Source organism: Pleurodeles waltl, chromosome 11, assembly GCF_031143425.1.
Source record: "Pleurodeles waltl isolate 20211129_DDA chromosome 11, aPleWal1.hap1.20221129, whole genome shotgun sequence".
NCBI lineage: Eukaryota > Metazoa > Chordata > Amphibia > Caudata > Salamandridae > Pleurodeles > Pleurodeles waltl.
In genome coordinates this window covers 360,838,683-360,865,960 of record NC_090450.1, presented here as the reverse complement: position 1 = coordinate 360,865,960, position 27,278 = coordinate 360,838,683, and the positions used below count along the sequence as shown (strand labels likewise).

At 43.0% G+C, this 27,278-nt stretch overlaps 1 protein-coding gene across 3 annotated transcripts in view; it reads right to left on the bottom strand.

Moving 5' to 3' along the window:
* KIF1A (kinesin family member 1A) overlaps positions 1 to 12,829 on the bottom strand; it is a 3,950,406-nt gene extending 3,937,577 nt beyond the window's left edge. For all 3 annotated transcript variants that reach the window (XM_069213666.1, XM_069213667.1, XM_069213668.1), the window contains exon 1: positions 12,511 to 12,829. The gene's annotated coding sequence lies outside the window, so the exon portion shown is untranslated. The remainder of the gene's footprint in view (positions 1 to 12,510) is intronic.
* Between the last annotated feature and the right edge of the window lie 14,449 nt (positions 12,830 to 27,278).

Sequence of the window (27,278 nt, the reverse complement as noted above, 5' to 3'; positions counted from 1 at the left end):
CTTGTATTGTCCTGACTTATTTGTCATTTGAAATTCCATAACTCTGGTTATATGTATCTGATTTACTTTGTTTTGGTGCCTAAATTAATATACAAATCTGTTTTATTTTTATAAAGTTGTGTCAGATTTCTTTTGACTTGTGTCAAATACTTATGGTCCACATCAGTACTTTGAAATGCTTAACACGTGTTCCTCTAGAAAAGCTTGACTGCTCTTTGCCACTGTACCATGACTGAGCTCAGGATTTATTATTTTAAATCCAAGAAGCATATTTGGGGTATTGTGAGAGTATTACACAGTGAATCCTACCCAGCATCAGTGCATAATACTCTACTTTTCTACAATTGTGTATTGTTGTACTGAGCTCAAACTGAAAAATAGCACAGTGATAGTGGTAATGAATATTGCTGATCATAGCAGTATTGTGGGTTTTCGAATAGAGCTCTAATTTCAACACTACTATTCTATATTTAGTGGTTCCATTCAGTGCTACTAGTCTTCATTTAGTATTCACAGTGAATGATACAAATTTTCATTTACTATTCACATTGAAACTGCTAACTTTAATGTTCACAGTTAATGTAACTAGCCTTCAACTAGTCTTCACAGTGAATACTGCTGAATAGTATTGGTATTCAGCTGGTGTTCACAATGGAATTACAATCAAACGCAGTACTACTGGCCATTTCCTTCACATTTGAATACTACTTGAGTAGAAGTAATGTTCCTTAATTTAAATATTTCAGCACTGATCCCCATGTTTACTAACTGAAAAATATTTTTGAATAGTAAATAAGCAGCACTAAGAAGACTGAAAAAAGTCAAAGAGATCTTCATTTTGGTGAGAGACGTGTTGTGGCATTCTCCCCAGTGATTGTTGCTACCTTTAGCTGTGTTGAGTGTACTCACTGGATTCAGGGCCTCATTTATGAGGTTTTGGAGCATGGCAGCGCTGCAAGGATTCTTGCTGCATTGCCCTGCATCAAATGAAAATGGCAGGAATGCACTGTATCTATGAAAAACAGTGCATTCTTGTCATTTTCCCTTGTGCTGGAGTACAATGGGCTGCCATGTGACAATGTAGGTACCTGGTGCAAGGTTGTCTGTGTTGCGCGGATGATTGTTTTTGTGCAGGAAGGGACACCTTCCTCCATAAAAAACAAATGGAAGAGGTGTTCTCTTTCTATGTGCTCTGCAGAATGTGACGTTCCAGCGGCACAGAGGAGCTTGTAAGTAAGACCCTCAGTGCGGATGCATCCAATCTCCTCCTCTGAGGCCTTCCTTGTAGCTTCTCTCCATGGTCATCTTTGCTTCTTTACGGCTGCCTGATCATTTTCTCCTCTGGGCGTTTGCCACTTCCTCCACAGGAAATTATAGTCATCTATGCATTTCAGATCTGAGCCCTCTGGGTAATGCGACTGCAATCAGGGGTTCCATGAGCAAATTCATTGAAGGTTGCTCACAGCTGGGGTTTATTGATGTAATAACATACAAAGGGTATTTCGGGGTGCAAGAGGTGATGTGTGTCCTTTGGGGATGGATGTATGGCTACAATGGCTGATCACTCAGATGTAACGCGGAGGCAGCATGGCGGTTAGTCTGATGCATCTGACATTTTCTGCTGCAATACAATTCTGCCTCCATATTTAACATTTATAGTTGAGTTTAAAATTCTGTTTTAGACATGTTCACAAATAAAATGCAAAATAAAAATGCAGTATGAGAGATTCCATGGTGTGGTCCGATGTTAATTTTTAAGTTTGTTCACCTGATTTTTAAGGGACAGTCAGTACATTTTTATCTCTAATGGGGAGACTAGCAAGACACAGGTTCAGAAGACTGTCAGTGTAAATCGCAGGTGGTAAAGCTCAGCTGTAGAGTAGAAGTACCAATAGCATAGTTCACTGAATCTCAATGTTTGGAGACACTGACTCACATCCCTTAGTCATGAGTAGGTTACCTCATTTTAGATTTAAACATATAATAATTGATGAAGCCCCACCAAAAGGGAATCAGCCCCAGTGCTTAATTTGTGCTTGCTTTTTCCAGTGCGGGCACCGGGACTTATTTTTGAGGGAGGGCACTTATTTTTCTGCCTCAAGCATTTACTGCCGACGGAGGAAGAGAAAAACAAGAAAGTGTCACATTGGGAGAAAGCAGAAACCTGCTAGAGTGATATGAAGGGGTAGGGAGTGGCTGTAAATGGATCGAAGAGGCCCGAGATGGCTTTAGATTTACGGTGCCTTAGTATTCCGTGTTTGCACATTTAATAGCAGCAACCACATGTTTAAGAAGAGGGCTTTGGGCACCAGCACATTTTTAATTTACAAATTAAGCACCGATCAGCCTTCATCAATATAAACCCTGATGAACACCTGCACAGCCACAAACTAGAGTGCCATTCAAAGAAAATAAATAATAGAGAATGAGTAATTTTAATTTCTAACTAAAGAAGCCAACGCAATATAACTTTATCATAAAATGTAGCAGCAAGAAAGACTGGTCTAAGATATCACTAAAAAATGTTTTCTTCTTCCCTTTGTTCCCTCCGGTTGTTTGTGCTTGGACTAAATATCAATTTTAGGTCTGATCTAATTATTTTATACACTGTAAACAATCTGGAAATATAAAATCATATTTTATGTTTTGACAATGCCTAATTCTTTCACTGGTTGGTTAAATGGCTAGCTCAAACTACTTGCACTATAACATTTGATTCCAGACATGGAATGGGTAAAAGCCTTTGATACATTAGCCTCCTTATCTAAAAAGTCAATATTGATAGCAGGTCCACTGCTAAACACCCCAGGCTTAAAACATTTAATGCAAATTGTAATGACAGGAACCTGTGAAAAGAGTCCTCTCACCATATGCATAGATTATAGTGTGAAAACATGACAAGACTTTCTACATACCAACAATAGTCATAGTGCATGGTGCCCCTTTTTTATGTGTGCTACATTAAGGTAATCCATGGCTTTTTTGCCCATCTTAACTTTTCTGCTGGGGTTTCTTAAGTGCATAGTTACAATTTAACAGCAAACTTTCATGCCCTGGAGCACAATGAGATGTCTGTTAAAAGGTCAGGGCTGACTTAAAACGAGGAATTTGACATGGGCACACTTGGCAGCTATAAACGTCCGTATAAAAGCAGCACATCCTTAATGTAGTCAGACAAAGATTGCCAAAAAGTAGTGGCGAGCACACTTAAAGCTTCAAGTGTCATGCACCTCAGAATGCAGGACTACAGTTTAATGTGGTGTAATTCAAACTTTTAGAAATTTCACAAGGTACTATGATGTTGACAGGGTTGACCCCCCACCCACCCACAAGGTCATAATATTTGGTAGGGATGTCGGGTAGTCTCTCATTACACTAATGAGACTACTGGATTCGGGCAGTAGACTCACTTGCAGTGTGGGGATTCCTCACCATGTGACACTTGTCGGCCTAATCTGTGTTTCTACCGGCTAACTAGCAGTGCCTCATCTCCAGCCAAAAGCAGGAATGATTGGGGCAACCGGGTGCAAGACATACATTACTCCTCAGGGGAATCGTGGTCACTCAGATCTCACCTGTTTCTCTCAGGTACATTAGTCTCACATATGCAAGAACAATCAGAGGCAGAGTAAAGTTCAATAAGGTTTTATTGAGGTAACTGCATCTCAGATAATAAAGCATGTATTGCAATAACTAGGACGATGAAGCAAAATAAAATTAAAATTGTGACAAGGAGAGTAAAACAAGAATAATGCTACCATACTGTCACCAAGGTCTGTAGGGATAGTTCCTACCTAAGCTATGTTAGAGCACAGCATGCTAAGCTCTAATTCTGCCTTTCAGGTTCCCCCTTGGAAGACATCATCCCTCATACCTGAGCAAGAGGCCTGTAGTCTATATAAGCAGCTGTAGCGAAACGATCAGCAATCAGCAAACAGTCGTGGTCATCTGGCTGGAATCTCCCTCTAACATACATGGGTCAAAGTAGTGTTTTTATAACAAAACATCTGATGTTTCCAGTAAGGATCCCCACGTAAGAGTATGTATGTTTCTGTGAACACTGTAGACAAAACGTACCACTTTTGCCGGCAACCTATCTTACTGCAGTCTTGAGAAAAGCACACAGTGAAAGAAATGTCTTGTTTAAGAACGCAGTGCTGACCTAGGCGAAGAACAGCTAGGTAGAGAAAATAAAACAAGACTGCAAATGTGGCTAATGTTAAAATAATATAACTAATCTAAATAAAATATATCTAGGTTAAAGTGCACAGAGGTTGGCATTGTTTGCTAAATAATGTGCATAAAACGATAGCTAAAATGGCTACAAAATAGGGAGTAGATAAATGACCCCAACTGTGTGCAAACATTTGTATTAAGACATTTGAATACAGCAGTCTTTTTTAAATCCTTTAACAGTCCTGTAGAATGACAGAATTCTGACAGAGTGAGTGTGAGAGGGTGTAATGAGTGAATGTGAGTAAGAGTGAAATACACAAACTTTCTATGTTTAAAACAGTCTACCATAAATCAATTGCACATACTGCCTGCCAATTGAAACATGCTACAAAGCATGCATTAATGCTCTTTTGAATCAAATATGTGCTTTATAACAATCACTGTAAAAAACAATATATTTTATGAACACTGGAAAAACACAGTTTTTGTCTACTTGGGTTTAGCCGACAGAATAAACACTGATAAGTACTGGTTTCAAGAGGTTTGGCAAACACTGAAAAAACTGATTCTGAACACTTTCTTGGCCAAGGTTGGGGAAGTTCATAATCTGTCTGAAGACCTTAAAAAAGAATTCTCTAAAGAATTAAGGGCCAGATGTAGCAAACTTTTGCGAGTCGCAAATGGCCCGAATCGCAATTTGCGACCCCGCAAAATTGGAAATGGGATGCCAAAATCCCATTTCCGACTCGCAAATGTGACGCAAGCCATTACCGACTCGCAAAATTTGCGACCCCATTTTGCGACCCACTAATAGGAAGTCGCAACCCAAATGCAAAAGCCACTCGCAAATTGCGACTAGTTGCAAAAAGCCCATTTTGCACTTCCAATTTACCACTAACTCAGAGCAGGTGGTAACCATTACCAAAGTATAAAAGGAGACCCAGAAGGCATCTGGGTTACTCAAGATGGCGGAGATATATGTGATAGGAATGAGGAGGAGAGCCCACGCCGCACAGCAGAGGAGGAGGAGGAGCCAGAGACAGGAGAAGATATACAGAACCAGGCAGACACTTTTCCAACAAACAGAGGAGGAGATTTATGATAAATATAGACTCAGCAGTGTAGCTATACTAGATTTAATAGAATTACTCAAACCACAGCTACAACGCCAGACTGTGCGCGGCTGCGCCATCCCTACGCATGTGCAAGTGCTTTGCTCACTGCACCTCTTGGCCTCGGGTAGCTATCAGGGGGTCATTGCTGTGGCAGGTGGAGTATCCCAAAGTGCACTCTCACGGTTCCTCAGGGCATTCCTAGATGCCTTACTCACACACATGTCCAGATACATATACCTACCCAGGAATGAGGCAGAAATCAACAGCACCAAGTTGGAATTCTACAGGATTGCCAACTTCCCCCATGTCATAGGGTGTGTAGACGGGACACATATACAAATATGCCCTCCTGCAAACCTGGAATATCTGTTCCGCAATAGGAAGTGTGCCCACTCACTCAACATCCAGGTGGTATGTGATGCCCATTATGTTATCACTGACATTGTTGCCAAATTCCCAGGGAGTACTTATGACTCCTACATTTTTAGGCACAGTGGAATACACCAACGCCTAGAACGTGGGGAGTTTGGAGACAGATACCTCCTAGGTATAGCGGAATACACCTTACAGAGATACACACAGGTCAATGTGGAAAGCATCCATGCCCAGCTAACATTGTACATTTTGTGCCAAACAGGTGACAGTGCATATGTACTACGACCATGGATACTTACCCCGTACTTAACACCCAGCAATGAGACAGAGAGGTGATACAACAGTGCACATAGGAGGACCAGAAATATCATTGAACGGACCTTTGGACTGCTGAAAGCAAGATTCAGATGCCTCCACAGAAGTGGAGGTGCCCTACAGTATACCCCAATAACAGCTTTCAAGATTATTGTCGCATGCGCTATACTGCACAACATTGCCACCAGACGTGGGCTACCTCTCACCCGTGAAGAACCTGATTCTGAGGATGAAGAGCAAGAGCTACCACATCGCCATCATGTGGATAGAAGCATAGCAAATCAAGGCAGACTGAGACGGGAACACATTGCAAACCAATACTTTGGAAGGTACGTGCTAACTGTCACCACACTCACTAATGTCACACACAAAGAGTCCAGGTGTCAAGTGGAAAGAACAAGTGATTTAATTTGTGCCACCAAAAAAACTATGTACATTGTGAACAGTTCAGGGGCTGTAAAAGTCCACCTGGCATGGGACACATTGACTTCATGTGCCCAAAACCCAGGACAGTGTGGAGCTCAAACCCTACGCAGGCCTCGGCCAGCATAGCTGGTACCTGGGGTGTCAGCAGTGCCCTGCCTTGCGCTTCCACTGCGCAACACCCTGGTGTCACTGGCAGAGACACTGCTGACGGTGGAGCCCTCCTCGCTATCTTGCGGCGTGTCGCCCGCGCCCTTGGCCACCTGCCGTGCCTCCATTAAATCAACAGCGTGGCTGAGATGGCCTAGTCCACGTGCCACGTCACTGGCAAAGTGGCCCATGTCAACTTGGAGGCTGACCGTGCGCCTAGAAAGGCCAGTAGTGTTCACGGCCAGCCTGACTATGGATGCTGACATTCTGTCGAGCCGGTTCAGTAGCTGCCTGTCATGACGCCTTGCACCCTCTGTCTGCGTTAGGAGTCCAGCCACAAGTTGTCGCATGGAGAGTGCAAGGTCACCCATATGTGTATTGATTTGTTGCAACTCTGTATGCACAAGCTGCATGCTACTGCCTTGATTGCGCTCCATGCGCCGCAATGCCCCTGTAATCCTCCTGATCTCCTGTGTTTGCAGGCGCTGACCCCGTAGGAGTGCGGCCTCAGCACGTGACATGGAGGCGTCCCCTGACTCTGCCTGCTGCTGTGATGCTACATTCCCACGTCGCCTGCAACGCAGTGGAGGCTCCGTGACTTCTACCGTGGCACTGTGGCTGGGACCTGGTGCAGGATCACACACCAGTATGCCAACTGGTGTCTCATGAGGGGACTGGGTGTTGGTGGTGCAGGTCTCAGTGGTGGCTGGTCCTGATCCTTCTGTTGGCTGCTGGCTGACCAGTGGCCCCTGGCTGCTTTGGCTGGTGGGGGTGTCTTGTGGGAGACCTATGGGACATACTGACAGTGTGTTCCCTATCTACTATCTGTTATCAACTTCCTAATAAACTGTTGCCTATAAACTGCCTACTTGACTACATTGCCCATAATGCACCATTCTGGTGATTGCTACTCTGAAATGGAGCTATTTTGGTTGTGCATGCTACTGTGTACAAGGTGGGTGGGGGTATGGCATTAATGAGGGTACATGCATGTCTCATGGTACTCACCGGTTGATGGTCCTGGCTCAGATGTGTCCAGCTCTCCCATCCTGCACACTGCCTCAGGCTCAAGGGTCTCCTCTACTCTTTCCTCCAGGGGTGTGGGTGGTGGTAATGTGGACGGTCCCCCTCCAGTGCCCCTCATCTCCCGGAGCCGCTCTGCCACTCTCTCCTTGGTCCGGGAGCGCAGGTCATACCACCTTTTTTTGAGTTCTTCTATGCTCCGGTGGCTGACACCCAGGGAGTTCACTTTCTCTTGGATGTCCATCCATAGTCTTCTTTTCTCCACCTCTGGCATGGTGAGGGCTGCCCTTCCAAACAGTTGGTCATGGTGCTGGCAGCACTCCTCTGTCAACACCTCCAGCTCTTTCTCTGCAAACTTAAGCTTGCGCTTCCTTGGTGTCTCTGCCATGGTAGCTGCTGTTCTTTCAGTTTGCAGTTCTGCTGTCTAAATGGGTGTGGTCCTCCCTCCTCCCAGGTGTATTTGTAAACTTCCTGGCTGTGATGTCATCATCATGTGCCAGGAAATGTTTTCCAGAGTGTTCTGCAGCACCTGCATTCAATTTCCAGCACAATCGCAATTTGCGACACCCACTCGCAAATTGCTTGTCCGTTTTTAGCGCGGTCGCAAAAAGGGACCTCTCAAACAGCGGACTCGCTATCTGCGGTGCGACTTCATTTGCGAGTCGCAAATTGAAGTTGCGTTTTCTTCTTGCATTACATTTAGCGAGTCGGAAATTGCGAGTCGCACCGACTCGCAATTTCCGACTCGCTAATTTTTCCCTACCTACATCTGGCCCTAAGTTATCTGGGAAACAGGAGGAGCTCTCCCACGTGGTTTAATATTCACTGCTGAATCTCTAAATCTGCACTGATTAGCTCTCTCAAGTCACAGGACAGATATGAGGTCCAAGCAAGGAGAACTGCATACAAGAGTGTTATCAATAAAGCTAATAGGGAATAGGATTAGGAGAGGTGGGAGTCCCTTTAAGCCGCCACAAGGGACAATGACCAGACCACCTTTTGGAACCTAGTAGCCACTGGAAACACGGAGGGGATTGCCATAATTGGAAACAATATAGTGAGTGGAACCTGGAAAGCACATTTCTCTAACCTATATTCACCATCTGCATGGGAAAGCAATTCCTATGCATTGTCTATAATTTCACCCTTGCCATCCATAGACAGGCATCCTGACAATTGTGGGTTCCCAATCATTACCTGTAAGGAGGTGGAGCAGGCTATCAGGAATATCATTCCACATATAGCCCCAGGCATTGATAAAATCCCTAGGGTCCTGTTTCTGTCTGAGGTTGATGTTTGGGGCCAATATCTCACAGTTGTGTTCATTGGCATATTAAGTGGGTTGCATATGCCTCCATCAGGAGCAGGGGTTGAAATCTTCCCTTTTTACAAGAAGGGATCTCCACTGGTTCCAGCCAGTTATGGCCCATCAGCCTCATTGACACTACTCCAACTTTTTTGTAGAATCATTCTATAGAGGCTCCAAGACTGGTTAGATGAAAATGCCGTACTTTGGCACCCGCAAACAGGTTTTCATACTTGTACATCAACAATTGATCAAGTATTTAGGCTTCAGATGATTTATTCTGAAACTATTGCACTTGAAAGGGGCAGACTCTATGCAATGTTTGTAGATCTTGGTTCAGCATTTGACTTGGTCCCAAGAAATTTATGGTGGCTGTTAGATGAGATGGGTGTCCCTGCATATCTGAGGCGTATGATTGAGAGGCTGCATGTACAGAATTTTGCTCAGGTGCACTGCGGGAAGTTTGGTGAGGTGACATAAGCTTTCCCAGCCAGGGGCATGAGACAGGGCTGAGTCCTTGCACTGACTTTCTTTACGTTCTTTATTAATGGTTTCGTCACTTGGTTTTACACTTGTGATAACTATGCTCCCAAGTTAGTGGACATAAGTGTTTCGGCTCTCATGTTCGCAGATGATACTCTTCTTTTATCTAAGTTGCCGATGGGGATCCAAAAAAATCCTGGCTGAGTTTAGTAGTTTTTGCATCCAGAGAGGGTTTGAAATCAACGTTAGTAAAACTAAATACATGATTTTCAACTTCTGTCCACAGTCTCGGTTTAATTTCAGGCCCATTCCAATGGGTCCAGCAATCCAATTTGCTTCGACGCATTTCGGTGGCCTTTCAAAAGTCCTTCCACTACCTCCTTCAGGACATTAAGATATACTCCCCACATATATCTTTCAAATCTGAATTTACTATAAATTAAGTAGGTATCAATTAACCAGTCATTCCAAATCCATATGTTTATACACACATTGGTTTTAGTTTCACGATAGTCCACAGACCGGATAACCTCAAAAGATCCACTTAACTCGCAAATCAATTTATTCCATCACACAGGGCCCTATATTAATACGTAGGCTCCCAATCTTTTGAATCTGAGCGGCGAAGCTCCGTCCTTGTCCTCTTCACACAATCACCCAGCACGAGGTGGTATGCAGAATTTTACAATCCGATATCAGCAAACCAATGGGTTTTGCTGTCTCAGGGTACCTATTTGCCATGTGGCAAATGAGGAGGAAAAATGCTTTACCTCCCCTGGACATTGTTGTTGAGTCCTTCCCTTTTTATTCTGACAATATAGGTTTGGCTGCTTTGAGTACATTTTTAAGGGGTATTTGTGTATGGACATTATTTTAACGTCCCTCGCCAGAGTGGCTTTTGTGTTGGTTTTTAGACCTTATGTTCTTCTATTAATTGTGATATGTTTATGGTAATGAATTGTGCTTTATTTTTTTTATTAACCTCATGTTTTTATGGGTGTGTGTTCTCTTTTATGGTATAAATGCCGAAATAAAGAATATTGAACTGAAAAAACACATCTGGAATACACAAACAAAACTGAAAACACGATAGCCCAGTCATGGTGTAGACTAGATTTCTGAGTTGATAACGTGCCCAGGTGGGGCAGGAGAATGCAATATCCTTGCACTGTGTTCTCCTTTTCTCTCTGCACACAACCAACTCCTAATCCACACATGACCAAATGAAGGATCCAGAGACAGGGAAAGGGAATCATGAGAATTACATGTTGCTCTGCACACTCCCTTGCACTCTTTCTCCCTCCCCAAATACTGCTCCATCTAGCATAATCTTCCATGTAACCCATCCTTTCCCGTGGAAGTCCCTCTAAAAGGTTTCATGGGCTGGCACTTTCAATCGAGTACTCACCTTTCTCTGAATCCACTGACGCCATTTTGATTATCGACTTAATAGGTCCCTCATTCCCGTCACAAATGCAGCGGGATCATAATGGAAAGGAGGATGGATAAGAAGCTGGCCGAGGAAAAGACAGTACACACGTTCATCAAAATAGCATATTGCACGCCTGCCACCCCCTACCTAGAGTACAGGAACACTTAAACGTCTGGCTCTATAGAAACATAAGTTATTGTGTGGTAGACGGATATCCTGTTTCGGAGGAGTGTTAATTTCCTTTGTTTTCTTTAGCATCATTAATTTAAGGGTTTACTATGCATGGTTTATTAAAAGATTTCCGTTTTTATCAGGACGAGAAGGAAAGCGCTTTCTACATAGACCCACAGTAGTTCAACACCCTTCGAACCACGCAGTCCCCTAAAGCGTAGCGTCCTGTCCTTTAGAAAAAGCGTCTTCTCTGTCTCGCAGTGGGGTATAAAATGTAGTTACAAAACATTACGATACAACGCCTCGCACCTGCATAGTCGAATAAAGGTCATGGAAGGCCATCCGAAGAGAGAACAGAAAGGGTGGGGATAAAGATAGGACAGAAAGAAAGGAGTGAAGGGGTAGATGTAGAGAGACAAAATGACAGGGAAAGCGAGAGAGGGAGGGGCAGTCAGACGCAGAGAGGCAATGACAATGCATGATGATGAGCAGATTGATACTCGGATGTTTACGCGTGTGTGGGCTATACGGCCAGCACCTGTAAGATTGTAATATGCTGCAATATTTGCCTAACAAAAAGACCTTTAAATAAAACAAAATTAAAATAGTGCCATTCTGCAAACTGGTTCATCTCATGAGTACTAGCGAACCAAAGGCACGAGGGAACATTGAAAACCGCAACCGCCAGAAACCAAACCACCAGTGGCGTAACATAAATTGTGCCCCCCTCCCCCCGCATCCCCACCATAATGTGAAGAATGAGCGAGTCTCCTACATCTCACAAATATGTATTGGCCTGTGGTGAAATTGGGCTCCTCTGAACGGTTGTAGGGTCCCTTAAGGGTTGGGAGCCCCTCCTGCACGCTAGAGGCTGCAAATACCTGTAGTACGCCCCTGCAACACACTGCTCTTTAGATAATGATCTGATGATACAATAACGGCTGTCCTCAAAATATCACAACTGTGACCAGCCTTTTTGTCAGCCCCTTCGACCCTCACCGCGCCCGCCCTACATAATAAGCCCAAAAACAGGCAGGGTGTTTTCGCCCATCACTTGCAGGTTCCCATCCTGTGGACTCCCCTCCCCACCTGTGTCTGTACATCCCTTACCTTTCACAACGCCTGGAGCCCGCCACCACCCATAAGACTGCAGAAGGAGACGTAGGAAATGTGACCCCCCCCTTGTGTTCGGCAGTAACATGAACTGGCATCACCGAAGACAAAGGGAGCGTATACATGCCGGCATTGCTCACAGCTGAAATTGAGCCATAGGGCGGGGACATGGAAGAAAGGTGAGAGGAGGGAATCAAATCAGGGAGTGGACCACATCTCGACCCAGGCACAGGTGCAAAACGCGCTGAACATACTGAATTGATGGCTCTTCTACCCTCTGGGTATCCATAAAAATCAAGCTGGGCTCCCACGACTAAGAAGACAACCCCCTCCCCCCCCCCTTGACAATCTTACGGCTTTGGGTACAGCGCTTAGAACATAAATGCCAGAGGAACCAAGTACAGAATATGGAGGGATATTGAAGGTACCTCGGCTCCGCTTAGGGTTTTCCTCCAAGGGCTGGGTTGCACATGGAGCTGGCTGGAATGTTCTGTGTACACAAGGGTCCTGCGTGTGTTGTCGTACGCCCTAGTGCAGCTGCTGTCGTGCGCTTCTAAAGTCGAGACGACGCTTGATAGCTCTTTTTCTGCTCCACAAGCTGGATCTTCCTGGCGTCCCTGTGTGCTGGATAGCCTTCTTCCTGAGCTCGGGCACCTTTCTGCTGCAGCTGTGTCTTCTATTTGTGCTGAGTGATGAGAGGCTCAGCGCTCTGCTGACAAGAAAGGGAGGTGCCGATGATGGGGCTCTGACATCACGGATCCAGGGAGAGCTCCATCACCGCAGAGGGGTGGAGAGCATCTGAATAGGGAGGGGGCGGGGGGAGAGCACAGAGATAGGCATATTAGATAGAGAGGAGGGAGGACAAGAGCACTGAAGAGAAAAGAGAGAAAGAGCACCACGAACGGAGGAACAGAGGTGGAGGAACAGGAAAGGATAAACGCATCGACCGAGAGCGGGATAGAGGAGCAGAGCGCCAGACCGGAATATACAAGTGACCAATGTGTCAGCGATGGACCAAAGAATAAGGCAAGAAAGGAGGAACAGAGTCACCTCCAGCGACGGGGAGAACATTTTGTGGGGATCTTCTATAGCCAGAGTGATAGAGAAGGTGCTCGGGGGACAAAGTATCCCTGATGTATTGGGTAGGGTGTTTGTAGGAGAGGGTGAGAAAGAGGAGACGAAGAGAGTTATAAACACGCAGGAGAATTAAAGACCGCAGAAGGCTCTCCTCAATGCGGATGGAAAGCGAGTTTCGTTGGGGGACAGAAAAAGCCACGGTGAAATGAGGATGTTGAAATAAATCCACAGTAGTGCGCTTATCTCAGCAGATAAAGGCCCTCATTACGACCCTAGTTTCCGCCCGCCGGCCCAGCGGGGATCTCGGCCGCAACACAGGAGCCGGCTCCAAATGGAGCCGGCGGTGTTGCGGCCATGCGACGGGTGCAGTTGCACCCGTCGGGCTATTCACTGTCTGCTATGCAGACAGTAAAAGGCTGCACGGGGCCCTGTCAGGGGGGCCCTGCACTGCCCATGCCAGTGGCATGGGCATTTCAGGGGCCCCCAGGGGCCCCGTGACTCCCCGTACCGGCAGCCTTTTCCTGGTGGTTCAAACCGCCAGGAAAAGGCTGGCGGTAGGGGGACTCGTAATCCCCTGGGCAGCGCTGCTAGCAGTGCTGCCCTGGCGGATTACTACCGCTGGGGCCATTGTGGCAGGAAACCGCCGGCCCCGGCGGTGCGACGGTCGTAATGACCTGGGAAGCACCGCCGGCCTGTTGGCAGTGCTTCCGTCATTACAGCCATGGCGGTCTTGTACCGCCAGGGTTGTAATGACCCCCAAAGTTAGTGAGAGCGATAGGCACACGTGATCAGAAAACCGAGGCAAGGCGTAGCAGGATTCTGGGAGTTCTCTAATACTGAGGTGAGAGTGGAGACTTTCCCTATCCTGAAAGACAGGTGAGAGAAACATACAGAGAAAACAAATATTGACAAACCAATAGCTCACTCTTATAGGAGAGCTACTGGCTTTGTCAATTTCTTTTAGCCATATTGTACAGCAACGCTTGTGCAAACGCACTATGACACAGCCTATGCTGACTACGCGGGTAGTGATCCATTTTTTATTCTGGGATTATTCTCAACCTTATAAAAATGTTTTATCATTATATTACATTTGAGATGAAGTTCAACGTTTTGGCCCTCCTTAAATACAGCACCAAAAAGGCCATGCAGAGCAAGGGTGGTGCAGTTCCATTTGTAGCAAGCATCAATCTGGTAGGAATTGACTTGACAAGTAACAACACAGAAAGAGGATGGGGACATGGCAGGCAACAGTGTGTGTGGGGGGCGAAGAAGGTGCAAGTAAAATGAAACAAGCGTTTGCAATGCAACAGGTCTCGCATTTGCTCGAGTTAGATCTATTAGAGTTGTAAACTTCTAACCGGACTTTTCTTGCCACACACATTACAAGAAAAAAACACAGCGCAATCGCGCTATGTAAAATGCAGCAAATCACGCTAAAATTGAAAGCGGAAAAAACGAGTGCCATTGCCCTATGTAAACCCCAGCGCGATCGTGCTGCGTGGAAAATAAAAAGATAAAGTAGTCTAGAAACTATGCTGGAAGCATCGAATGGTTTCAGTAGTTTACCGGTGTTGTGTAGGTGGGATAAACACCAGAAAAGGCATGACATATAAATGCCTTCCACAAATGAAAGCAAGCGGATTTTAAAAGGCAAGCCCACGAACCAATGAAAGTGAATGATGTGACATGGGCATGGTTAGAAGCCCAAAGAGATATTACAGCATGGGATGAAGCCTTGCCCATAAAAAAGTACCAAATCCCGACATCTAAACATATACTGCGTCAAAAGCAGATAATATGCAGGAAAGCAGGACATATCTTACAGCATATAAGGCCATCACGAAAACTGTTCGAGCAAAAGTGAACCAAACAGGTACCAATTACATAATATCAATGCTTAGAACGCATTTCAGTAAGTGTTAAATATTATTTCCTTAATTGAATGGGGATATACATAAAGACATCTAAGTAACCCGAGGGTGTTTATTGATGTTAGTATGAGGCGCCATCTGTGTGATAAATGTATAACCAAGCATAGAGCGAATAACAGTTAACTCTCAATAGTAAGGGAGTATCCACCGTCTCCTAAGTGTTAATTAATAAACTAACAAAATCAATTGTAATCCTTGTGCCTCAAGGAATACAAAGGATTACCGACGTCAGTCACAGTTGCCATTTCTTTATGAGAGATCAGAACGCACCAGTAAGCATTTAAAGTCATATTAGTGTATATTATTAAAGGAACAAATCAAAATTATGATCCACACAACAACTCTCATTTCAACAAGCCCTTTATAAAATGTGGTAGACTAATAAGTCATGAAAAGGAAGAGAGAAAAAATAAAACAAAACTAAACAAAAGAAAGAAGTGAAGAAGTAAACAAGCATCAACACTAATCAAGGCTTGGACTATTGTTTTGTGGGCTCGAGGGCTTTTGTTTTCCGTTGTGGGGATTCCCTGTTGTGAAGTGTTTGATGGTTATTCTACCCTCCGTAAGGACCTGATAACTTGTTGAGGGCAACTGAACAGATTGCTACTTTATGACTGGAGATGAGCGCCTGCAAACAAGTTTCCTAGCCATCACAATTGGACTTTTGTATCTTTCTATTAGTGGGTGGAACTCTCCAATATGTATAATATTTCTACTGGGTACACGTAACTCATTGTTATAGTAACTCTGGTTAAAATTCGGGATTTAGATCATAAGGAAAGAAAGAAGATGGCAGAGGAGATGTTCAGGGAATTAAAAGCTGGAATTCCTTTAGACAAAATTTGTAAACATAACAAGAATCCGAAAGAGGGACTTAACCCCTTTGTTGCAAGGCCTTTTCTCCCTCCTGTGCCAGGCCTTTTTTTCACATTTGGAACAGTTCTCGCTTAGGCCCTCATAACTTTTTGTCCACATAAGCTACCCACGCCAAATTTGCGTCCTTTTTTCCCAACATCCTAGGGATTCTAGAGGTGCTCAGATTTTGTGGGTTCCCCTGAAGGAGGCCAAGAAATTAGCCAAAATACATTGAAAATCTCGTTTTTTCAAAAAAATGGGAAAAAGGGGCTGCAGAAGAAGGCTTGTGGTTTTTTCCCCTGAAAATGGCATCAACAAAGGGTTTGCGGTGCTAAAATCACCAGCTTCCCAGCTTTCAGGAACAGGCAGTCTTGAATCAGAAAACCCAATTTTTCAACACAATTTTGGCATTTTACTGGGACATACCCCATTTTAAAGATTTTTTTGTGCTTTTAGCCACCTTCCAGTCAGTGACAGAAATGGGCGTGAAACCAATGCTGGATCCCAGAAACCTAAACATTTCTGAAAAGTGGACACAATTCTGAATTCAGCAAGGGGTAACTTGTGTAGATCCTACAAGGGTTTCCTACAGAAAATAACAACTGAAATAAAAAAATATTGAAATTGAGGTGACAAAAACAGCAATGTTTCTCTACGTTTTCCTCTGTAACTTTTTCTTGCAATGTCAGATTTTTTAAAGCAATATACCGTTACGTCTGCTGGATTCTTCTGGTTGTGGGGATATATAGGGCTTTTAGGTTCATCAAGACCCCTGGGTACCTAAAGCCGCCAAATGAGCTGCACCCTGCAGTGGGTTTTCAATCTATACTGGGTATACAGCAATTCATTTGCTGAAATATAAAGAGTAAAAAGTAGCTATCAAGAAAACCTTTGTATTTCCAAAATGGGCAGAAGATAAGGTGTTGAGGAGCAGTGGTTATTTGCACATCTCTGAATTCCGGGGTGCGCATACTAGCATGTGAATTGCAGGGCATTTCTCAAATAGACGTCTTTTTTACACACTCTCTTATATTTGGAAGGAAAAAATGTAGAGAAAGACATGAGGCAATAACACTTATTTTGCTATTCTATGTTCCCCAAGGTCTCCTGATAAAAATGGTACCTCACTTGTGTGGGTAGGCCTCGCGCCTGTGACAGGAAATGCCCCAAAACGCAACGTGGACACATCACATTTTTCTACAGAAAACAGAGGTGTTTTTTGCAAAGTGCCTACCTGTAGATTTCCGCCACTAGCTCAGCCGGCACCTAGCAAAACCTACCAAACCTGTGCATTTCTGAAAACTAGAGACCTAGGGGAATCCAAGACAGGGTGACTTGTGGGGCTCTCACCAGGTTCTGTTACCCAGAATCCTTTACAAATCTCAAAATGTGGCTAAAAAAAAGAATTTTCCTCACATTTTGGTGACAGAATGTTCTGGAATCTGAGAGGAGCCACAAATCTTCTTCCACCCAGCGTTCCCCCAAGTTTCCCGATGAAAATGATACCACACTTGTTTGGGTAGGCCTAGCGCCAGCGTCAGGAAATGCCCCAAAACACAAAGTGGACACATCACATTTTTCTACAGAAAACAGAGGTGTTTTTTGCAAAGTGCCTACCTGTAGATTTTGGCCTCTAGCTCAGCCGGCACCTAGTGAAACCTACCAAACCTGTGCATTTCTGAAAACTAGAGTCCTAGGGGAATCCAAGATGGGGTGACGTGTGGGGCTTTCACCAGGTTCTGTTACCCAGAATCCTTTGGCTAAAAAAAACATGTTTTCCTCACATTTCGGTGACAGAAAGTTCTGGAATCTGAGAGGAGCCACAAATTTCCTTCCACCCAGCGTTCCCCCAAGTCTCCCGATAAAAATGATACCTCACTTCTGTGGGTAGGCCTAGCGCCCGCAACAGGAAATGCCCCAAAACACAACGTGGACACATCACATTTTTCTAAAGAAAACAGAGGTGTTTTTTGCAAAGTACCTATCTGTAAATATTGGCCCCTAGCTCAGCCGGCACCTAGCGACACCTACCAAACCTGTGCATTTCTGAAAACTAGAGACCTAGGGGAATCAAAGACGGGGTGACTTGTGGGGCTCTCACCAGATTCTGTTACCCAGAATCCTTTAAAAACCTCAAAATTTGGCTAAAAAACTCATTTTCCTCACATTTCGGTGACAGAAAGTTCTCGAATCTGAGAGGAGCCACAAATCTTTTTCCACCCAGCATTCCCCTAAGTCTACCGATAAAAATGATACCTCACTTGTGTGGGTAGGCCTAGCGCCAGCCACAGGAAATGCCCCAAAACACAACGTGGACACATCACATTTTTCTACAGAAAACAGAGGTGTTTTTTGCAAAGTGCCTACCTGTAGATTTTGGCCTCTAGCTCAGTCGTCACCTGTGGAAACCTACCAAACCTGTGCATTTCTGAAAACTAGAGTCCTAGGGGAATACAAGATGGGTTGACTTGTGGGGCTTTCACCAGGTTCTTTTACCCAGAATCCTTTGGCTAAAAAAACAAGTTTTCCTCACATTTCGGTGACAGAAAGTTCTGGAATCTGAGAGGAGCCACAAATTTTCTTCCACTCAGCGTTCCCCCAAGTCTCTCGATAAAAATGATTCCTCACTTGTGTGGGTAGGCCTAGCGCCAGCGACAGGAAATGCCCCAAAACACAATGTGGACACATCACATTTTTCTATAGAAAACAGAGGTGTTTTTTGCAAAGTGCCTACCTGTAGAGTTTGGCCTCTAGCTCAGCCAGCACCTAGGGAAACCTACCAAACCTGTGCATTTCTGAAAACTGGAGACCAAGGGGAATCCAAGATGGAGTGACTTGTGGGGCTCTCACCAGGTTCTGTTACCCAGAATCCTTTGCAAACCTCAAAATGTGGCAAAAAAACATGTTTTCCTCACATTTCGGTGACAGAAAGTTCTGGAATCTGAGAGTTGCCACAAATTTCCTTCTACCCAGCGTTCCCCCAAGTCTCCCGATAAAAATGATACCTCACTTGTGTGGGTAGGCCTAGCGCCAGCGACAGGAAATGCCCCAAAACACAACGTGGACAGACCACATTTGTCTACAGAAAACAGAGGTGTTTTTTGCAAAGTGTCTACCTGTAGATTTTGGCCTCTAGCTCATCTGGCACCTAGGGAAACCTACAATCCCTGTGCATTTCTGAAAACTGAAGACCTAGGGGAATCCAAGATTCTCAGAGTTACTAAAAATAAAGGTACTTTATTTTTACGACAATATGCCAAAAGTATCTTAGCGAATATCCTCACTTAGGAGGTAAGTAATATACACAAGTTATATGTACACAAACCCAAAACAGGTAAGTAACAGTAGGAAAAGTAATGCAAACAATGCAGGATCACAATAGGATGCAATAGGTGACCATAGGTCTAGGGGCAACACAAACCATATACTCCAAAAGTGGAATGCGAATCATGGATGGACCCCAGACCTATGGGAGCTTGTAGAGGGTTGCTGTAGGAAAACAGTAAGGGTGTCCGAAATACCCCACCCCAAGAACCTAGAAAGTAGGAGTAAAGTTACCCTACTACCCAGAAAAGACACAATAGTCGTGATAGGGGGATTCTGCAAGAACCACAAGCACCAGCAAAACACTTAAGACGGATTCCTGGACGTGAGGACCTGCAAGGGGAGCAAGTCCAAGAGTCATGATAGTGTCCGGGGGGGGCAGGATCCTAGGAAACCCCGGATGAAGGTGCAAAAGGGCTGCCTCCGGGTGGAAGAAGCCGAAGATTCTGCAACAACGAAAAGGGCTATGAACTTCTCCTTTGGATGGAAGATGTCCCAAGGCGGGCTGGATGTTGCAGAAGTGTTTCCACGTAGAAATACTGCAAACAAGCCTTGCTAGCTGCAAGGGTTGCGGTAGAGGTTTTTGGGTGCTACTGGGGACCAGGAAGGACCAGGGTGTCGCCCCTTGGAGGAGAAGACAGAGTGGGTGCTCACCGATTCAAAGTGCCCCCACAGAAGCAGACAGCACCAGCAGAAGTGCCAGAGCAGGCAGTTAGAAGATTTGTGAAACTGGAGTCACAAAAGGAGGGTCCCACAACATCGGAGTCCAACTCAGAGGGTTGAGCACTGCAGGACAGAGTGCTGGGGACTCAGGCTAAGCTGTGCACAAAGGAATCCTTGAAGAAGTGCACAGAAGCCAGAGCAGCTGCAAATCACGCAGTACACAGGTTTGCTGTCTGGTGTGGGGAGGCAAGGACTTACCTCCACCAAACTTGGACTGAAGGATCACTGGACTGTGGGGGTCACTCAGATCCAGCTCCTGTGTTCCAGGGACCACGCTCGTCAGGATGAGAGGGGACCCAGAGGACCGGTGATGCAGTCTTTTGGTGCCTGCGTTAGCAGGGGGAAGATTCTGTCGACCCACTGGAGATTTTTTGGCTTCTAGTGCAGGGAGAAGGCAGACAGCCCTCAGAGCATGCACCACCAGGAAACATTCGAGAAAGCCAGCAGGATGAGACGCTATAATGTTGCTGGTAGTCGTCTTGCTACTTTGTTGCGGTTTTGCAGGCGTCTTGGAGCAGTCAGCGGTCGATACTTGGCAGAAGTCGAAGAGGGAAGTGCAGAGGAACTCTGGTGAGCTCTTGCATTCGTTATCTGAGGAATACCCCAGAGGAGAGACCCTAAATAGCCAGTAAAAAAAGGGGTTTGGCTACCAAGAAAGGAGGTTTGGCTAACAAGAGAGGTAAGAGCCTATCAGAAGGGGTCTCTGACGTCACCTGCTGGCACTGGCCACTCAGAGCAGTCCAGTGTGCCCCCAACACCACTGAATCCAAGATGGCAGAGGTCTGGGACACACTGGAGGAGCTCTGGGCACCTCCCTGGGAGGTACTGGTCAGGGGAGTGGTCACTCCCCTTTCCTTTGTTCAGTTTCGCGCCAGAGCAGGGCTGGGGGATCCCTGAACCAGTGTAGACTGGCTTATTCAGAGATATGCACCATCTGTGCCCATCAAAGCATTTCCAGAGGCTGGGGCAGGCTACTCCTCCCCAGCCCTTCACACCTATTTCCAAAGGGAGAGGGTGCAACACCCTCTCTCAGAGGAAATCCTTTGTTCTGCCTTCCTGGGCCGGGGATGCCCAGACCCCAGGAGGGCAGAATCCTGTCTGAGGGGTTGGCAGCAGCAGCTGCAGTGGAAACCCCGGAAAGACAGTTTGGCAGTAGCCGGGTTCTGTGCTAGAGACCCGGGGATCATGAAATTGTCCCCTCATTACCAGAATGGTATTGGGGTGATAATTCCATGATCTTAGACATGTTACATGGCCATGTTCGGAGTTACCATTGTGACGCTACACATAGGTAGTGACCTATGTGCAGTGCACGCGTGTAATGGTGTCCCTGCACTCACAAAGTTTGGGGAATTTGCCCTGAACGATGTGAGGGCACCTTGGCTAGTGCCAGGGTGCCCACACACTAAGTAACTTGGCACCTAACCTTCACCAAGTGAGGGTTAGACATATAGGTGACTTATAAGTTACTTATGTGCAATGAAAAAAGGCTGTGAAATAACGTGGATGTTATTTTACTCAGGCTGCAGTGGCAGGCCTGTGTAAGAATTGTCTGAACTCCCTATGGGTGGCAAAAGAAATGCTGCAGCCCATAGGGATCTCCTGGAACCCCAATACCCTGGGTACCTAAGTGCCATATACAAGGGAATTATATGTGTGTACCAGTGTGCCAATGAGAATTGGTAAAATTAGTCACTCGCCTGCAGTGACAATTTTAGAAAGCAGAGAGAGCATAAACACTGAGGTTCTGGTTAGCAGAGCCTCAGTGATACAGTTAGGCACCACACAGGGAACACATACAGAGCATATATTATGAGCACTGGGGTCCTGCCTAGCAGGATCCCAGTGACACAAGGGTAAAAACAAACATACATATACTGAAAATGAGGGTAACATGCCAGGCAAGATGGTACTTTCCTACAGTGCCACTCTGTAAAGGCATCACTATCAGCATCAAAGTTAAGTGAGATACCTACAGTAGATCAGAAATAAAATGGAGTTTGATGACAATCTTGAAGCGCTACTGGGCAATCTTTTTACAAAGATTACGATAAGATCAAAAATGCAATTTTCAAATACAATGAATAAAGATGGATTAAAGTCCAAATTTATGACTTTGGAAAAATTAAAAAAACAAGAGCTTACGAAGTGGTGGGATGGAGCCACTTTAAAGAAATATATAGAGAACAAATGTATACCAAGAGGACTTCGAATTTGGATTTTTCCAAATTTTGAGGATCTGGAGGCAGATTTGTTGCATGAATGGGAAGAAGGCCTTTATGAGGCATCCTACAAAATGATGGATATTCTGGTAACAAATTCAAAAAGAAAGGTGAAAAAAATGAGAGAGGAGATCAGTTGTCTATAGAAGGAAATCAGAGAACTAAATCTATTAGAGGCTACACAGAAGAATTATGAGATCCTAAGAAGAGAATTATCATGTTACCAGTTATATTTAAAGGATAAAAAACTAAAGAAAATCAATCAGGATGACAATGATTATGCAAGGGGACGGATTTTTACGTTTGCAAGACGCTATGATGATGTGGCTGTTAATGAAGGTTCTGCACAGAATGATCGCACCAGACAGACAAGTACCTCCTCAAGTAGCATATCCCTATCGTCATGTGAAAGTGACCCAGGAGAAGGGACAAGTAATGATAACATCAGTGGTGTAAAATCAAGTTTTTTTATGCGAGGTACAGAAATTCAGATTAGGCAACAAAAAAAAGAGGGATCAGGGTAAAGGACATAGGACCAGAAGAGGAGGAAAGAAACATAAAAACAGGAGTGCAGACCAGGCAACAGGCCAAGAGCTCAAGAGGGGAGAAAAAATAAACTTGGCAGTTAAAACCAGTGATGGGAAAAATGATACTATATGTAATGATGAAACTTCAAATGATTTAAAGATCATTAATCTGTCCTCAAGGGTATTAAACCAGGAAGAAATACGGGTGTTGAATAAAGGACTACGTTTTTGCCCAAGTACAAAATGTGATTTTGTTGGTTTACATGTTGAGCTTTTCAAATTTGTAAGAAATCTTAAATTTAAAAAGTATTTTGAGCAACACCCTAAAAAAACTGAGTGTATAGCAAGTACATCAAATATTTCTAATTTAACCATTGCAGATTTGAGAACTGTACACACGATTGCTACAATTGACAATACGGATGAGGTGGGAGATTTAACTCACATAGCAAGTGACTTGAACATTCAAGAGAATTTGAGAACACATAGCCATTTAAAATTACCATTGAAATGTATGCCACCCAGTACACAAGATAGATTAATAGATGAATTTCACAGTAAAATGACTAAAGACCTATGCAAAATCGAGGATTTACATCATAGGAACAGGAAGTGCTCACATTGGTTTAATTTAACCATTAAAGAGAAGGGTATCCTGACAAATTTTAAAAAACACCATAACATGGTTATACATAAAGTGGACAAGGGTGGCAATATTGTACTCATGATTAAGGCTGATTATTTGAAGGAAATTGAAAGACAATTGTCAGATGATAATTACTATGAAAGATTAGAAAATCATCTGATTATAGAGATACAACAACAGGTTAATGCCAAACTTATGGATTGGCATGAATCATGTTTACTTACAGATGATGAGTACAAATACTTAAAGGTATGTCTTCCGTAATATTCATGTATATACATTCTCCCTAAAATACATAAATCAGGTAATTTTCCACCTGGGTGGCCCATTATCTCAGGTATCGGATCCCCTGCAGAGCATATGGCAGAGTATGTAGATGGCTTTTAGCAGCCCTTCGTTAAGAACTTACCTTCCTACCTGAGAGACACCAAGGATCTATTGAATAAATTAGAAGATTTGTTCTGGGATAATACAGATCTCATCTTTGTGACTATGGATATAGAAAGTCTATACATTTGTATACAAACAAAGTGTGGTTTGGAAGCACTAAAGTTTTTTTTTATTTAAACGATATGCTATTTTCTTAGAACACACGCTCATGTTATTAGACATGGCTAAGATGATTCTGACTAAAAATGCATTTCTCTATAATGGAACATGGTTCCTACAGAAACAAGGGACTGCAATGGGCTCCAAATTTGCTTCATCTAATGCAAACCTATTCATGGGTCTGTTTGAGGTGGAGCATGCCTGGGGCCGACAGGCACATCAATGGATTAATAACATCATTTTCTATGGACGTTACATAGATGATGTCTTTATTATATGAAACAGTAATTTAACAGATCTTGCTGATTTCTATACTTTTCTAAATAAGAATAGGTTCAATGTGAAGTTGACCCTAAAATATGATAGACACACGATTGATTTTTTAGATTTGCAATTGTATGTACACAATAATGTTATCCACAGTGATGTTTTTAAGAAACATACTGGTGGCAATAGTGTACTCTATGCCATAAGTGCTCACCCAAAAAAAACGATAGAATCAATACCATATGGTGAAATGGTGAGAGCAAAACACAATTGCAGCCAAGAGAAGGATTTTGAAAGACGATTATTGACAATAGAACTTGAATTTCCGAAGAGAGGATACGATGAGGGTGTCCTGAGAAAGGCAAAATTGAAAATTAAAAAAGTGGATAGAAAACACACATTCAAGAAAACTAAATGAAGAAAGAACAGAACAAAAACAAGGTGAGTAATACGAAATGAGAGATATGCTTTATTACCAAATTTGACTTATATAGTAATCATATTTTCAATGCATTAAGAAAAAAGTGGCTCATTTTAAATTGAGCCACATTACCGGAAGGTACTATGTCTCAAACACCTAAAATAGTTTACAGGAGAAGTAACACATTGAGAAACATACTATGTCCCAGTTATATAAAGACAATCAAAGCAAATCGGAAGTTGGAACATGGCTAGCTGTGAAACCGGAGGGTTTTTCATGTGTGGAGGATGCTCCATATGGAAGATAGGAATTAATAAAATACAAAAGTTTAAATATAACACTCAGACAGAATATACTATTAACTCTTTTATTAACTGTAATACAGCATTTGTGATTTATGCCTTAGGATGCTTGTGTGGAAAGTTATACATTGGCAGTAGTATATGCAGTTTTAAGATAACAGTGATGGAACATGTTTGAGCTATAAAGAATGGGTATGTGAGATACCCTGTGGCTACACATATACAAAAGACCCATCCTACTAACATACAAATATGGTTTCATGGAGTGGAACATGTGCCCCATGATGAAAGGGGAGGAAATAGAGAATTGACACTGAGACAAGCGGAGGCAAAATGGATAAGTCGTTTATGAACAGTACAGGAAGGATTAAATGTTCGTAATGAATTTCACTATTTCTTGGGGACTTAAATATAGAAAGGATAAATTAGAGGCACTTCATGCACAGTACATAATTGTTTAGTATTGATCACAAGTACACATAAGTGCAGAGATGTCCTTCTTTTTCTGAGGTGATCTGGGTAGTTTAAAGTAATGCTAAAATGATTGAATTGTAAACAAGGATTTGACTTATCTAAGATTATAACTATAAGAGTAACTCTTGGAATTTCAGAAGTGTGCAATATATATATACTGTTTTTTCTGATTTCCCTATGGGTAATTAGAATGAGTGACAGAATCACTTCCCTCTTGGATATTTATGAAAAGTGAGATGAATTGGGATATGCATTCGATTTCTTATCTAGACGATTAAAATATTCTATAATTGTCTTCGGATTTAGAGAGTTAGATAATAAGAACATTTTACACTTAATAATAAGCTGTCGACACGTGAATTATGGAATTATGCTGTGTGACATGATTAGCATTGTGGTCATGATTATTAAAATTTAGAAATTAATGTTAAGTTGGTATAAACATAATATTGAGTTAATATAGGAATGATTGATGTTGGAAGCACTATAATATGGCTGTAAGATTATCCGGTATCCATATAAAAAGTAGAAAAAAATCACGGAAGTGTAATGAATATGTTAAAATAAGAAAATTGTTTTTATATATAACTGTAGTAAAATATGCAATTTGATAGATGCTGAGGACTCATAAAAATGACAACCTTAGTTATAGAGATTCAAATGAGAAAACACCAGAATACGGTTACCATAGATGCCGGTGACAGAATGAATACGTTCATAAAGAATTCATCAAGATCTGAAAGGATGCTAAAATTCACGTTGGTTTATGATAAGAAAGTAAAAATTAAAAAAATTGAAATTAGTATTATGGTTCTGACAACAAGCCATCTTTTATAGATTAACCTCAGTTAAACATACGATCTAATAAATGTAAACACCACTTCAAAATGGCTGCTAGAGTTATAAGGACTTTAATAAGGTTTTAAACGAACCTCTCAGGTGTGAGCGTTTTGCTAAAAGTATATAAGCGGCGTGAGAGCACAAGATAAGATTTGCAAGAACGTCACCAAATGGAGTTTCGCTATGGAATAAGTTATACATTTTGATTGTGAGGTAGGAGTCTCGGTTGGATGAAGATATAATTAGTATGACATCTATTTGATAAAGGTTTATAGAATCAATTTGGATGATATTGGAATGATGATGTTTAATCAATTGAATCTTGTTCTGACTGACTTCAAGCCTAAAAACATCTTTGGAAATAAGTATCGTAGTTCAGAACATGGACCACTCTCCTCAAATAAAATTATAGTAAGATATGACTTTACGGAAGCAAAGGAGGTTGAATTTGGCCATCGTTGACATATCGATGTCTATTAAGAAACAGAGTGACGCAATTGCCATAGGCACCGGCATGTATAGAAAAAAGAAATATTGAATACAGGGAAATTTGACGTAAGGTCAATATTTACTCCGGTAATCTATCTAATTTGGCCTTAATAAGAGAAGAGAAAATTGATTTTATTTTTATATCGGTAATGTGGTAAACATAACCTAGTAAACATAGAGGACATTTCAATAAGGGCGCCATAGATACACCCATTAAAACAAGATCTGAAAGGAACTCTTTGGATGTTAATTATCAGTTCTAAACTTTAAATTCAAATTAAGACCTTATTAATAGTATAAGAGAATGCGATGAGATCTATAAAGTTGTTTCCAAATGGAGTTCTGTTACTGAGTAAGTCTTATATTTGGTCCATATAGTCGGAGCGTGTTCGATCATAATATAATACAATCATTATGATGTCAGATTTGATTTTGTTTGACAGAATATTATAGAACAGATTTAATCAATATCTGAATGACTATGTAAAATCAAACGTCTAACCGATATTGGATGTTTTGACAAATGCTCATAACAAAGGGGCTGCA